Here is a 15,524-nt window from a genome sequence, read left to right on the forward strand (position 1 = left end):
GTGCAAGCAGGCTCACTGGGGGAAACGCATATTTGCGCAGGCCCCAGGGCCAGCTGTGTGCCAATGCATCCGTGCCGAGCAGAGTCTCGGCCAGGGAGTACCATAGCGGGCAGTGGGAGGATTCCTGGGAAGAAAACAGGTCTACCTGCGCTTCACGAATTGACTCCAAATCAGCTGAACCACCTGAGGGTGGAGTCTCCACTTTCCTCTGAGCATCACCGGTCACGACAGTGTGTTCGCCACATGATTGGATTCTCCTGGGATATGAGTGGCCTGCAACAACTTCAGTCACTGCTAACTCCAAAGGAGGAGATGGCGGGTGAGTTGCGACATGCAACGTGAGCATAAACCACCTTGGCAATTTATATATGCTACTGTCGCCATGTTGTCCGACCGGACTAACACATGCTTGTCCTGGATCAATGGCCAAAACCTCCGCAGAGCCAGCAATACCGCCAGCAACTCGAGGCAGTTGAAATGCCAATGCAGTCGAGGTCCTGTCCCGGAGCTCGAGGCTGCGTGCTCATTGCAAATGGTGCCCCAGCCTGACCTGGACACGTCTGTTGTGACAACGACATGTCTGGATGCTTGTTCTAGGGGAACCCCTGCCTGTAGAAGTGCAAGGTCCATCCAAGGGCTGAACGTGTGGCAACATATTGGCGTGATAGCCACACGATGCGTAGCTCTGTGCCATGCCCATCTCGAGACTTGAGTCTGAAGCCAGTGCTGAAGCGGTCTCATATTCATCAACCTGAGCGGCGTAACTGCCGCTGAGGATGCCAAATGCCCTAGAAGCCTCTGAAATTGTTTCATTGGGACCGCTGTTCTTCCCCTGAATGACTTTTCAATTTTGCAATTCAGCACCGACTGAGCGCACTCGCTCATGAGGCACACTGTCATAGTGACTGAGTCCAACTCCATCCTGGGAAAAGAGATGCTCCCAGTTGACCCGAAGCCCCAAACAGCTGAGGTGTTTGAGCACCAGGTCCCTGTGTGCACACCATAAATCTTGAGCGTGAGCTAGAATCAGACAATCGTCGAGATAATTGAGGATGCGGATGCCCACTTCCCTAAGGGCTGCCTCTGCGACTTTCGAAAAGACGCGAGGTGACAGGGACATGAAAGTACGCATCCTTCAGGTCTACTGCCGTGAACCAATCTTGACGCCGGACGCATAACAGAATGCACTTCTGCATCAGCATTTAGAACGGGAGCTTGTGCAGGTCCTGATTCAAAGCTCGCAGGTCTAAGATTGGCCGCAACCCACCGCCTTTCTTCGGTATGATGTAGTAGGGGCTGTAGAACCCCTTCTTCATCTCGGCTGGAGGGACAGACTCTATCGCGTCCTTCTCTAGAAGGACTGCGATTTCCGTATGCAGAACAGTGGTGTCCTTGTCTACTAGTGAGGCAGAACAGACGCCACTGAACCTGGGCAGGCCCCTGGTGAACTGAATCGCATAGCTAAGTCGGATCGTCCTGAGCCAGCACAACGGTTTGGAGAGGGCTAGCTACGCCTCCAGACTCCATGCAAGGGAACCAAGGGGACAATCACCTTTGACATACCTGCAGATGGGGCTTCGCGGCAGGGTGGAGCAGGAGTTGCCACGTTGAGAGCCTGAGAGAAATGTTAGAGCACTTAGCTGGCTCTGCGTACCCACCATATGACCGGTCTGTAACGGGAGAGGAGGCTGGGCATCCTTGTGGCACGTCACATACACCTGGTCTTGGGTATTCGTGTGAGTCACAGCTGGGTGCGCAAAGGCGGGGGACTTGCTGCAAATGTTTGGTGTACGGCTGTCATGACAATGACGGCCGGGTGACCCAGACAATGAGGAAACTGGCAGGAACCAATCAAGGGAGGAGGGGTGGAGGAAACCATGGGGGTGGTTCCAGGTTAGGGGCGGTGTCTGGTGCCTGGGAGGAAGCCTCAGGATGGGGACAGGGTCTGGTGGCCAGGGATGTGGATGCAGGTAAGGGATGGGGTCTGGAGGCCTGGGAGGAGGCCTGAGGAAGGGAACGAGGTTGGAGAGGAGGGTGGCAAGGACAGGTAGAGCATGGGCGGCAGCCGTGAAGGATTGGTTAGACTGGTGAGTGGACTCTGCGGGCTGGACAGACTGGTGGGTGGCCGCTGTGGTGGACTGGACACTCTGGTGGGCAGCTGCTGGGAACAGTAGGAGATCAGGCAGTGTGGCAGCCACTTGGGACTGGACAGACTGGAGAGCGACCACCGAGGGCTGGACAGACTGTGGAGTGACCACCAGGACTTGGACAGAAAGTTAGTGGGTGAGGTCAGTCGAGGCCACAGCGTAGATGGTGAGGTCCATGGCAGCCACTGGGCAGTGGTCAGACTGGACCTGGTTAGCTACTGGGCAGAGGCCAGACTGGACTTGGCACGTTGCTGGGCAGTGGTCAGGCTGGGCGGTGGCTGCAGCCATGAGCACTGGCAGAAACTGCGGAATGGCCTCCATGGCTGAGGACACTGGCAGCAGCAGGGGAATGGCCTCTGTGGCCGAGGATGCTGGCAGCGGCATGGGAATGGCCTCCTTGGCCGGGAGCATTAACAGTGGAAGGGGAACAACCTCCATGGCCGAGGATGCTGGCAGGGGAGTGGCCTCCATGGCCAAGAACGCTGGCAGTGGCAGAGGAACGGCTGCCAACTCCTGGCAGATGGCAGCGGGAACGACTGCCACAGCCTGGCGGTCAGCAGCGGGAACGGCCAATGGGTTGGACTTCTTCTTTCTCCTCCTCTTCTGAGGTGTAGAGGCAGTGGCCGAGGCATCCACTTCTGGGTGGGGGGTGTCCCCGTCCTCGGGCTGGGATGAAGACTGGAAGTCTTCTGAGGCACAGGCTGTGATGAACTCATCCCATTTCATGGCCAACCTGATCATCTCGAGAAGACTCCCACCCTTACCTCGATCTGGGGCACAAGATTTAATGGACTCAGTCAGACATGCCCTGAAAAGCTCAGTAAGCCAAGCCTGATTGTATCCCAGGTGACCGAATACTAGAACCGACCAAACACTTAATAGGCAAATCATCAAACTAGGGAACAGACCGACAAACCAACAAAACAACCGAGCACAGGACTAAACATGAGAGAAGCTAATATAGGAAGAGGTAATGAGACAGGTGACACGGCTGATAAGCTGATAGATGTAATTGCCGATGTCATTGCAACGGGGCTAGCATACAGCATGTGGCACCTGCAGACACAAGAGGAAGAGAAACAAACAGGGAAACAAGCAGACATGACAAACTAACAGAGGGAGGAGGCACAGACAAATTGTGACATATAGTGCATTGGTTGATTGAAGACTGTGTTCAGCTGAGCAAAATTACTATTTTGGGCAAATAATTATATATTATACTATCGGTATGAGTGATTTTTCACGTCTTAAAACAATTCTCATAATTAGAAAATGATAATATTTTTAAAATGTTATTTTGTTGTTTTTTTGTGAGAATTACAAAGAATATTAACTGATCTCAAAGTGTGTTTAATTTTTGTTTAAAGGTGCACTACGGAATGCTGGGCATTCTTTCGACATCTGTGGTGGAAGAATAAAATAGCAAATTACTTGCAGAGGAACATTTGTTTTTTACGTCAGCTATAATTCTGCGCTGCTCTTCTGCTCTGACAAATCTGATGGTTTGAAATATACCCACGGTTGACTGTGATCATCATATCAGAGCGTATCTGGCTATATAGTGGGGTCTATTTTAGTACCCGTGTAAGATGCAACGTTATGCGCTATGACTGTGTGCTAAGTCTTATCCAATTTTCATGAGGGCTCTAAATCTAAGTCCAATTTTTGTGCCTGGGAAACTTGCAGCTGGGCATTGGTGGGAGTGTTTGCGCTATCTGTGGGCATATGCGCGCACATATTGGGTGTATTGGCAAAAATACAGGACTGTGTAAAAGTTTCAGGCACATAAAATGTTTAACAAAAACTTGTCTTTAGATGGTTATTTATATCTTCAGCTTTAGTGTGTCAATAGGAAATATAAATGTAATACTTCCAAACATTCGTTTTGCAAATACGTAGAATAGAACAGAAGAACAGGGAGCCCTGCAACAGATGGCATGGCCCCAGTAAAGGCCCCCACTGAACATTGAGTCAGTCTGGGATTACATGAAGAGACAGAAGCAATTGAAACTATGGTGAATTCTCCAAGAGGCTTGGAACATCCTATCTGCCAACAACCAAGAAAACTGTGTCCAGGTGTACCTAGGAGAATTGGTGCTGTTTTGATGGCAAAGGTGGTCACACCAAATATTGATTTAGCTTTTTGTGTTTACTGGACTTTGTATGGCGTGAATTGATGAATGAAAGACATCCTCACTATGTAACATTTTTCACATGTGCCTAAAACTTTTGCACAGTACTGTATATAGGTGTTCCATGTAAATAAAGTGGTGCAAAGCCTAATTTGCTATTTTTGTGAGAAATAAGTCATTAAGACATTTGATAATCACGTCAATTCTCAGCTCAAAGTCTGAACTCAATTTGCGCATTTGCAATTTGGGGATTCAAACATTAGGTGCTTTCAAAGTGTATGTTCAAACTCTAGAATTACAATGGCACATAAAAGTTTGTCCCAGACAATTTCAGTTAATATTATCCATGGTGTTGTATGTCAGTACATTAATATGAAGTTCTAAACATAAATTATGGAGGAGCTTGTTCATCTAGGTTCATCTGGAAGGATCTAAGAGCTCAAGCCCAGGCCTGTGCTCGAGCCCCTCCGTTACGGACAGCAGGCCAAATCTGTTTACCTTCATGCACCCCAGCACTAATTTAGTTGCCTACATCCAATTAGTCCTGATGAACAATGCCTTTTCCACGCATATTTTAAAAGCTTGATAGAGGTATAGCTGACATTCATGTAGGGCGCAGTTACTGAGCAAAATAAGACACAAATGGTTTATTTTGCTATCATTCACTAGCTACCTTATGAACGGGCTGTCTTCATTTATCTCTTGTACTTTGCATGCACGATTTCACCAACTCACTTGTGCCTAGACATAGAGCATACTTGCATGAAAAAAATAAAACTTCATGGCCATGCCCACTGACATTTGTATGTATAGGAGTCCTGTAATAGGGTCCAGTAAGTTCTACAAGACGCATAGTCGAAAAATGTGTTGTCTGAGCAAGTAAACTGCATATCTGTCGCTGGATCTTCTTTTCTTTGCTTATGGATTTGACATAAACACACAAGGATGAATTACAAAAGCCTGAAATTTCTCGCCAAATCGAACCCAATAGTTCTGTATGTAAATGATTATTTTAGGCTTACTGTAGTGAATTGGGGTAAGGCAAGAATGCGGTTTTGAACACAGATGTTGCTCAATAATGGTAATGGTAATTTGTTTATTTATAACGAAAATTTAAATTAGAAATCCTCTGCAGTGAACCATAGTAATTTGTGCACAATGACAACTTATCATATTTAGATAATTTCTCAGATTCACCTTTGTTAACAGCACATAAACTATTTGAAGTGTTACTCAGGTAGTACATAAGATTAGAACTACATTTGTGTGGTTTTGCTAGTGCAAAACTTTCTGCCAAAATGCTAGGGTGTTGTAGGTTGTTGCCAGAGAGTTGCAATGAGTTTGCTTAGTTGTTCTGCATGGTTTTTAGTACTTTTCTATGTTTTACTATAGGGTGTTTGGGGTGATTGCTTACTGGCCCCAATCAAAAGAGCCTGCCCAAAAGTGTTATTCAGGTCCCTACATTCAATGCAAGTCAATGGGATTTTTCTGCCTGTTTTATCATTTACTAGGCAAAAATTGTACGTGTGATTGCTTGGAAGAGTAATAACACAACCCACTTCAACAACAAGCACAGTTTGAGATATCATTCAAGTCCATAGCACAAACATGCATTTAGCTAATACTTAGGGTTGTGGGTTTGTGACGTTTGCCTTTGCAATCACCACTGATAATGCTGATCCCCTCAGGCTAGTCGCTCTTTAAGCAGAATATTGACTGAGATAATCAGCATCATATAACGTTAATTATTATGTCATGCATTAATTGCACTTTCAAGCTCTGTTTTTTATTACACACTTCCTGTTTATTCTTAAGTCTTGTCAGAGAGTGAAGCGGCAATCCTTTGAGCCCCAGGTCATGAGGTTTGTATTTTAACGTCTCACTGGCCCTCGAGTCAATATATTGATTCCTGTAAGCCGGTTCGAACCCTCAACAGCACTCAACCAATTCCTCATGTTTAATCATTTCTCTAGCCTTCATCTGCCCCTGCAGGGTCACCGTTATTAATTACCCTTCAGCTGGGCAGTAGCGAAGACATGGTGACAGTAATCGCATAAACCGCTGGACCGAACAACTGAATTGAGCTCCCAGTAGGCCCGTATTGCCAGGGGTTGAGATTTACGTAAAAGAATGGCATTGCTTTTTTGGTTCTGCTTTGTTTTATTTTGTTTTAATGACCCCATGAAATGCAAAATTCGAGTTTTGTGGCTTTTAGTTGATGTGTGTTAGCTTTGAGGCCATCTACACTCACTGAGCACTTTATTAGTAACACTATGGTCCTAATAAAGTGCCTGACGTGGTCTTCTTCTTTTGTAGCCCATATGCCTCAAGGTTTGACATTTTGTGCATTCTGAGATTCTGTTCTGCTCACTACAATTGTACAGAGTGATTATCTGATTTACCATAGCCTTTCTGTCAGCTCAAACCAGTCTGGCCATTCTCCGTTTACATCTCTCATCAACATGGCTTTTCCGTCTGCAGAACTGCCACTCACTGGATGTTTTTTGTTTTTGGCACCATTCCGAGTAAACTAGAGTGACTGAAAATCCCAGGAGATCAGCAGTTACAGAAACACTCAAACCAACCCGTCTGGCACCAAAAATCATGCCACGGTTGAAATCACTGAGATCACATTTTTCCCCCATTCTAATGGTTGATGTGAACATTAACTGAAGCTCCTGACCCGTATCTACATGATTTTATGCACTGCACTGCTGCCACATGATTGGCTGATTAGATAATCACACGAATAATAGGTGTTCCTAATAAAGTGCTCAGTGAGTGTATATGCAACATGATCACACAGGAAATCTACATGTTGATTCCAAAAGTTCGTGTACCCTGAAATCGACCCCTGAATTGCCATCCCCGTCAGACATTTTTGCATCAATTCAAGTGTGAAAAAAATTTCCTACAGCACTCCAAGAAACGAGTTCTGGTCCCGTGGTAACCAGAAAGTAATCGCATTCGCATGAACAATGGTTGCATTTTCGCTCAAATATTACAAAACAATGAAGGTAAAAATTCAACTAAAGGATGAATCTATTGCTACCTTCATGTGCTATTGGAATTTTCCTACTTCCCACTTCTGTGGTAATTACAAGTACATCGTGTTTACGTGCTTTGTTGTCGGAAAGAACAGGAAACATGGATGATGCTAAGTTCATTCATTCATTCATATTTCTTGAGGAACTTTTATTTTGACACCATAATACATATCACTCAGTTACCTTGCTGACGATATTGGAATTTTAGTCAAATACAAGCTATTTTCATGGTGTAAAAATGTACAACATGCATTGAATGGTTGCTAACATGCATAAATATGCATAAAATAACTACGATATTTCCGAGTCCACTTGAAAGGCACATATGAAAGACACTCAAGCTGAGACAAACACAGATATATTTAAATAATCCCATACATCCCACACATAGCTTCAACCTTTTTGTCCTGTACACTGAGGTAAGATCTATGCTTGTTCCAACCTTCTAAATATAAAAAAGCATTTGTACATATTTTTACTTAGCACATTTGTTATTCCATAGATTTCTTCACATTTTTCTTCATGAGTTCACAAACTCACACCACTGCCTTCTCAATAGCAGATCCAGACACACCCTCCAAACGCAATGATTATTTCACACCAGTTACAGTCTGTGTAACTGAGAATATGAATACAGATGTCACTCCACTTGTCAGGATCTCTCCACACACTTCTGCTGTACCGCAATAAGATGCCACACTCATTTCTACTCAATGGATCTCTGAGGCGATGTTCCGTCTGCCAACTATCTATAGCTCTGAGAAATATTTTAAGATTTTGTTTGTGCATTAACAATTGCCTCTGTGACAGGGTACAGCTACACCTAACTGCTGAGGCTGCAGAATATAGAAATCTCTGTAAATATTCAGAGAATTTTGGGTCTCATTTTATATTAGGTGTGACATATAACCGTGTTTTTAAATAATAGCTTCCAAAGTAAGCACAAAAATTTAAATGCATAATGATATTGGATGTGGTTCTCATTTGGTGGGTTGTGCCCAAAAAAAAAGGCAGGTCTGTTTTTTTATAGGGTCGTGGGCAGCACGACAATGCTAAATATGTTAATAAAATAACTTGCCATATAATAGTTAGGTTAGCAAAATAAATAGGCTAATCAACTTTTAAAAAAGAGAAATCGCTTCCCATCAAACATGGTATTTTACTGCAAATTCATCTAATTAGCCCAGTGTTTGTCCAGGCAGTTATTTAGGCCTTTACAAAATTGACAGTTTTCCTATCCAGCCTATTTTTTTTATATAATAATAATGTTAATATGATTTGTAAATTGTTGGGCTGCAGTGTTTTAATATTAATACATTTCAATGTTTGGACAGTGTTGGGCCTCATGTATTCAGATAGAAGACAAAGGCAGGCCTAACACAGTCATAAAACCTAACTCAGGCCCCCACATAGCAGGTCATAAATTATACTGATAAAAATCACGCCAAAATCAAACAAAAGGAGTCCAAAACAGACTACAAATCCCATGAAGCCTTGCTCACTAAAGGATCGAAATCTCAACTCCTATTGGATGAGGCACACAACAGAACGCACCTCAACCATGACATGACATGACCTCTGAAATGCTTCCGGGATTTGCTTCCAGCAACTTTGCTCACCGTGTGTAGATGCAGCTCATCTCTGCTCTCAGGTGCAGCCTCGTGGCACAAGGAAGTTACGTCCGACTTGAAACTGTGGCCATACAATCTCCATCTCGCTGGATGAGTTGAGATTACTCTGTGTTCCACCGAACACTCTAACGGATCCGAAGGAGACCACCGAGCAATCCGCATCTTCATCCATTTGCCTGCAGAAGTAAAGAGATAAAAGATTTCTCTTCCATCTTCAATCAAGTCGACGTCACTGATTTCTCTGCCAGCCTGCCGAGAATCAGCAGCCATACCGCCCGCCGACAGAGTGAGGAAATGGCCTCCCATCATCACCCGAGCCTCGAGGAACCGAGTCTGAGTTAAAGGACGGATGAACACACATTCTGCATCCTCATGCGATTCAAGTAAGAGGTTTACGTCTGGGCAGAGATAGAGTATTATAGTGTGTTATTCTTGTGTTTCAAGGTTTTTGCTTGTACAGTTTACGGACCACCATGTCCGCTCATTATTAATACTCAGGGTATTAATTATCACAAATCTGATTTGCTGTATTGTGGTCCAACCACATTGGACTGTTGAGCATTTTCGCCATCGCGGGTGAGACCGGCAAACTGAGTTTATCCATTAAAGAATCAAAGAATGCGGGATGGTTTACGAGCCGTCCACCACGTCTCTGAGTGATAAACTAACAGCTGCTTCCTCTCCCACGATCGCGAAACCGGCTTTGGGGCCGTCAATTTATTCTTTCTCTCTCTCTCGTACTAACACACATACGCACGCACGCACACGTGCGACCCCTCACAAACATTCTCGGACACATTTTTGGCTAGTAGATAGCTTCATGATAAAGCTCAGCTTTGTCCTTAAACCATCGTACAAGCGGATACATGCGGTAACTATTAGACGCCATTGACTGGTTTCTCTCCGCCCACACTTGCAGCCATATTCTCTGGCCGGAAGTCTCGCATGACATACTCTCCACGAGAGTCACGTCCGCCATTTTGTGCGTGTCCCTCCTTACACACACACACACACACACACACACACCCTCATGTGTTTTAGGATTATTTTGATTTCCATATCTAATCATATCACTGATTAGTTTGTAGTTGTAAGTCGGAAGTTTATTGACTGCATTGTATTAATTATTAATTGATATTACAGCATAAATAAACTTTGTTATATTACAAAGAGAAGTGTTTTGGTTTGTTTTGCATACACCTGTGTCATGCTGACGGGATGTCAGTGCTCGGATTCAAGCCTTCATCCATTGTTTTTTTTCCCAAAAATCGATATTCTTCAGATGTCGATTTTCCTAAGAAAACAATCTAATATTGAGACTGTTATACTATCTGGTCATTAGTCCCTGATTCCAGGATGGTGCCCCATCAATGTTAATCCTTATTAATATTCTATTGATTTTTGATTATCTTTATAATTATCTTTGATGATTGTTGAATTTGAATGATCAATAAGCTAGTGTTAATTTTAATTAATGTTTCATCGATGTTAATGATTAGTGATTATCTTTGATAATTGTTGATTTAAAGGATTAAAAAAGCTAACTGATTCTCATCAATGTTCTATTGATTTTGGGGGCCTGGGTAGCTCAGTGGTAAAATACGCTGGCTACCACCCCTGGAGTTCGCTAGTTCGCTAGTTTGAATCCCAGGGCGTGCTGAGTGACTCCAGCCAGGTCTCCTAAGCAACCAAATTGGCCCGGTTGCTAGGGAGGGTAGAGTCACATGGGGTAACCTCCTCATGGTCGCTATAATGTGGTTTGTTCTCGGTGGGGGCATGGTGAATTGAGCGCGGATGCCGCGGTGGATGGTTTGAAGCCTCCACATGCACTATGTCTCCGTTGCAACGCGCTCAACAAGCCACGTGATAAGATGCGCGGGTTGACTGTCTCAGACGCGGAGGCAACTGGGATTCGTCCTCCACCACCCGGACTGAGGCAAAATCACTATGCGACCACCAGGACTTAGAGCGCATTGGGAATTGGTCATTCCAAATTGGGAGAAAAAGGGGAAAAATCCTCCCCCCCCCCCCCCCCAAAAAAAAAAATGTTCTATTGATTTTAATAATTAATTATTATCTTTGATAATAATTAATTATTGCTAATAACCAAACCCGCTCCTAAACGTAGCGCACTACATTTACTGGAGCCCCATATGAGGTTTTAATGAGTAAGATTCAATTAATTCATTTAAATATTAATTAATAACTAAAGAAATAATTATTAATTATTTCTGATAGTAACACTGATCTAAACAACCAGTAAAGCCCTACAACAGCAGGTGGATATTTGTGTTTACTTTTGCATAAGGATCAGTTTTGGTCATTTGATATTCAATGTAAAATCTCTGTCCTAAAGCAAAACCGAGAACCACTGCTGTAAATGACACACTAACAGGTGGGTAGTAACGCGCTACATTTACTCCGTTACATTTACTTGAGTAACCTTTGGAGTAGGTTTAAAAGTGGGTACTTTTTACTCTCACTCAAGTACATTTTTAGGAAATGTTTTTACATTTACTTCTTTACAATGGGTGGCATTCCTGTCGTAACATTACTGGGTTTAATTTTAATTAATGTGTAATTTATTGAGTGATTATTGAATGGGACTCTTACGTGAGTGGAAGTTCACAGAGCTGCGCGTGCTGCTGTCACAGACTGTCACTCAATCACTGCTGCAGCATCAAGCTCTTCAAAGTGAAACACTTTCTTCACTCCGCACAGTGAAAAAAAAGAATAGTTTCGTCATGCAATGCCTTCATTTAACACCAAGACAAGCTGATATTTCAAGATAAAAATCACAGCTCCAACTTAAGGCAGCACGCTGAGGTAAGTATTGGCTCTAATCCTAACATGGGCTTTTCTGTGTAATGAGATGATCATTTTCAGGGTGATAATGTAACTGGGCTCTTATGACATCAGTTTTTAAGTGTACATTTTTAAATCAGTGCAGCAATATATCAGTGCGCTTTGTCCTGCGTCCCGCATGTCATGAGCAGTATTTACGCATTTACTCCGCACCCTCACGGGGGTACTGGAAACTATCATAGCAACTTCAGGCGGATTAACTGTATAAATCCATGTAAACATCCAAGTTGAGTGTAAATAAATACCTTTCGCTCTGACATTCGCGTGATCGACAACTGGAGCGCAAACAGACAGCATTTCTGCTCCTGCACAGTGAGATATGCGGGTGTAAGGCAATCGTATGGTGAAGTGAGTGGCTGTGTCCGAAATCGTTCACTCATTCACTATTTCCTATATATTGAATGGCAGTTAGTGCACTATATCTCAGCACTGAGTCAACGAAATGAGTGAATTCCACACTAGGAAGAGTATATGCATTTAGAGAGCGGCAGTACTGCTGTACAGAACTAATGATCTAAATTCTTTTGACACTGAAAACTGTAACTACACTGAAATAAGAATCCACACAGGACTTTAAAAGCTATGAAATAGCTAAAGTAGGCATTAATAAAACATGATCTTGCTTTGGTTTATATATCAGCATTATATATAATGTCTTTGTGGGACACTTTCAAGTTTTCACTGAAATAATTACTATAAATGCTTCCAACCTCTCTTATTGACAAGTTATCTGACAAGAGCCCTTAAAGGGATAATTCACCCAAAAATTACGATTCTTTTTTTTTTTTCACCCAATTTGGAATGCCCAATTCCCAGTGCGCTTTTAAGTCCTCGTGGTCGCGTAGTGATTCGCCTCAATCCGGGTGGCGTAGGACGAATCCCAGTTGCCTCCGCGTCTGAGACCATCAACCCACGCATCTTATCACGTGGCTTGTTGAGCACATTGCCACGGAGACATTGCACGTGTGGAGGCTTCACGCCATCCACCGCAGCATCTGCACTCAACTCACCACGCGACCCACCGAGAACGAACCACATTATAGTGACCACGAGGAAGTTACCCCATGTGACTCCTTAGCAACCGGGCCAATTTGGTAGCTTAGGAGACCTGGCTGGAGTCACTCAGCACGCCCTGGGATTCGAACTAGCGAACTCCAGGTGTGGTAGCCAGCATCTTTTAACACTTAGCTACCCAGGCCCCCCTCAAAAATTAAAATTCTCATAATTTACTCACCCTCATGCCACCCCAGATGTGTATGACTTTCTTTCATCTGCTGAACTCAAATTAAGATTTTTAGAAGAATTTCTCAGCTCTGTAGGTCCATACAATGCACGTGAATGGGTGGCAACATTTTAAAGCTAAACAAACAAACATAACTCAGCATAAAAGTAATCCATAAGACTCCAGTGGTTAAATCAGTATCTTCAGAAGCAATATGATAGGCGTGGATGAGAAACAGAGAAACAGATCACTTTCACATTCTTCTTCTTGTGTTTTTGGTGATTCACATTCTTCACCTGCATATCGCCCCCTGCTGTCTAGCAAAAAATGACAAATATTGATCTGTTTCTCACCCACACCTATCATATCACTTCTGAAAATATGGATTTAACCACTGGAGTCTTATTAATTACTTTTATTCTGCCTTTATGTGCTTTTTGGAGCATCACATTTTTGGCCTACAGAGCTAAAATATTTTTCTTAAAATATTAATTTGTGTTCTGCAGAAGAAAGGAAGTCATACCCATCTGGGATGGCATGAGGGTGAGTAAATGAGGAGCGAATTTTCATTTTCGGGTAAACTATCTCTTTAAATTGATAGCTCAGCCATAATTTAATATTCTGTCATAATTTCCCTACCCTCATGTTGTTCCAAACCAGTGTGACGCTTTGTATTATGTGGAACACAAAATATGTTAGACAGATTGTTAGGGACTGAAAGTCTCGGCCACCATTCACTTTCAAAATATTTCAAAATTCACTCTTAAGAGACTGGTGTAAAAGGACCATTTTTATTTCTTATAGTCTTATGAAGGTTTATTCAATGATTAACTCATTTGATATGCTTCTATATCTCATTGTGTTATGTAGGTTCAACACACACACACACACACATCCCTGCTCTCGCATTCTTACTGACATCAAGGTTGTCTGCCTCTCATCATTCCACTGTGCAGATGTTTTTTCTGTGGTGTCTGAAAAAAAAAAAAAAAAAAAACTGTTTTGTTCACACTGTGAAGTGAGATATACTGTAAGAACTTGAGTTTGTTTGTGTGATAAAAGAACAGCCTGTAAAAGACATCTGCTCTGACCCAATGCTAATAAACTTCTCTGTAAACATCAATTCTCTCATCTCCAGACTTTGGTCATGCAACTCATGAATATCAGAAGTAGCCTACTTATTTGAAATCCAACAACTTTTAAAATACATAAATATTATGATCAAATGACATCATACCTACTCCCTAAATTCTGTACTACTGCAACAGTCCTCAGTTAGCCTTGCATGACCATCTACCAACTTCTTTCTGATTCCTTAAATGAATTTTGTTCAACTTTTCCTTAAAGACTTCTGTGCTAAGGTCCTCTTCATATGTAAAAAACGGTTTGCCCACTTAGTAAGAAAAATAAACTTAATTTAAGATCTGTTATCCGAAAACAAGTCTTAATATCCTATGCAATGTTGCATATGCAATCCTTCTAAAGTAGATTCATCATTTTTAAAGGGGTCATGAAATGCTATTTTTTATATTTTCATTATCTTCCCTGAGGTCCACTGAAAATGTTAGTAAATTTTTTTTTTTTCTTCTTCTTCACCAAAACAGTCATAATTTAGTAATATATGAACATTTTCCACCCTGTCTCAGGCTATCTTTCTGAAAAGCTTGATTTTTTTGCCTCAGCTCCTCCTTTAAACCTCAATGTAAACGCCTACTGTTATGATTGGCTAACATCGTGCAGCCCCTCGAAATCAGCAATTTTTGAATCTCAATCAGAATTGAATGAACAAACACCAAACCATTATAATTTTCACAGTTTACATATAACGCACATCCAACACATTACATCCGAATATATTAAACTGTTCATCTCAAGCACAGCTGTTAACACACACACACACTGTCTACACTGGATGCGAGAGGTACGTCGCATCAAACCAATAAAAGAACCCATTATAATCAATGATGCTGTCTGCCACTGAAGCGTCCATTGCGGCGCATCATGGCAACAGTAAACAGGTGTCCCATTTGCGCTGGCACTACTACTGCCGTTGCCAACAACACTTGAAACGCTTCAGAAAGTATGTGTCGATGAGGCTGTCTACACCAGGCACAAGCTGTTGCGTCGTGTCAACGGACGCGCTGGTGAAGACAGCTTGTCAGCATCATAAACAATTAAACAACCATGACATTTGAAATATTAATGAATGGAATTTTACTTACATTTTTGATAGGGTCCAATGGTGTTTTTAACTGTCCCATATCCTTCAGTGACAATTCCTTCATTTTATGACTGCTTCACAAGACACACACATCCAGTTTATCATCCTGCACTGAGATGCACATCACTGGAAACAAATCAAAATGGTCAAAGACATCGAGCTAGTGTTTGTTTACATACACCAACAATTAAAAATAGTGCTGATAGGCGAACAATTTGTTGAGAAGTTTAAGTAACAAAACAACAGGAGTCACAGCAGC

Source organism: Myxocyprinus asiaticus, chromosome 43, assembly GCF_019703515.2.
Source record: "Myxocyprinus asiaticus isolate MX2 ecotype Aquarium Trade chromosome 43, UBuf_Myxa_2, whole genome shotgun sequence".
Taxonomy (NCBI): domain Eukaryota; kingdom Metazoa; phylum Chordata; class Actinopteri; order Cypriniformes; family Catostomidae; genus Myxocyprinus; species Myxocyprinus asiaticus.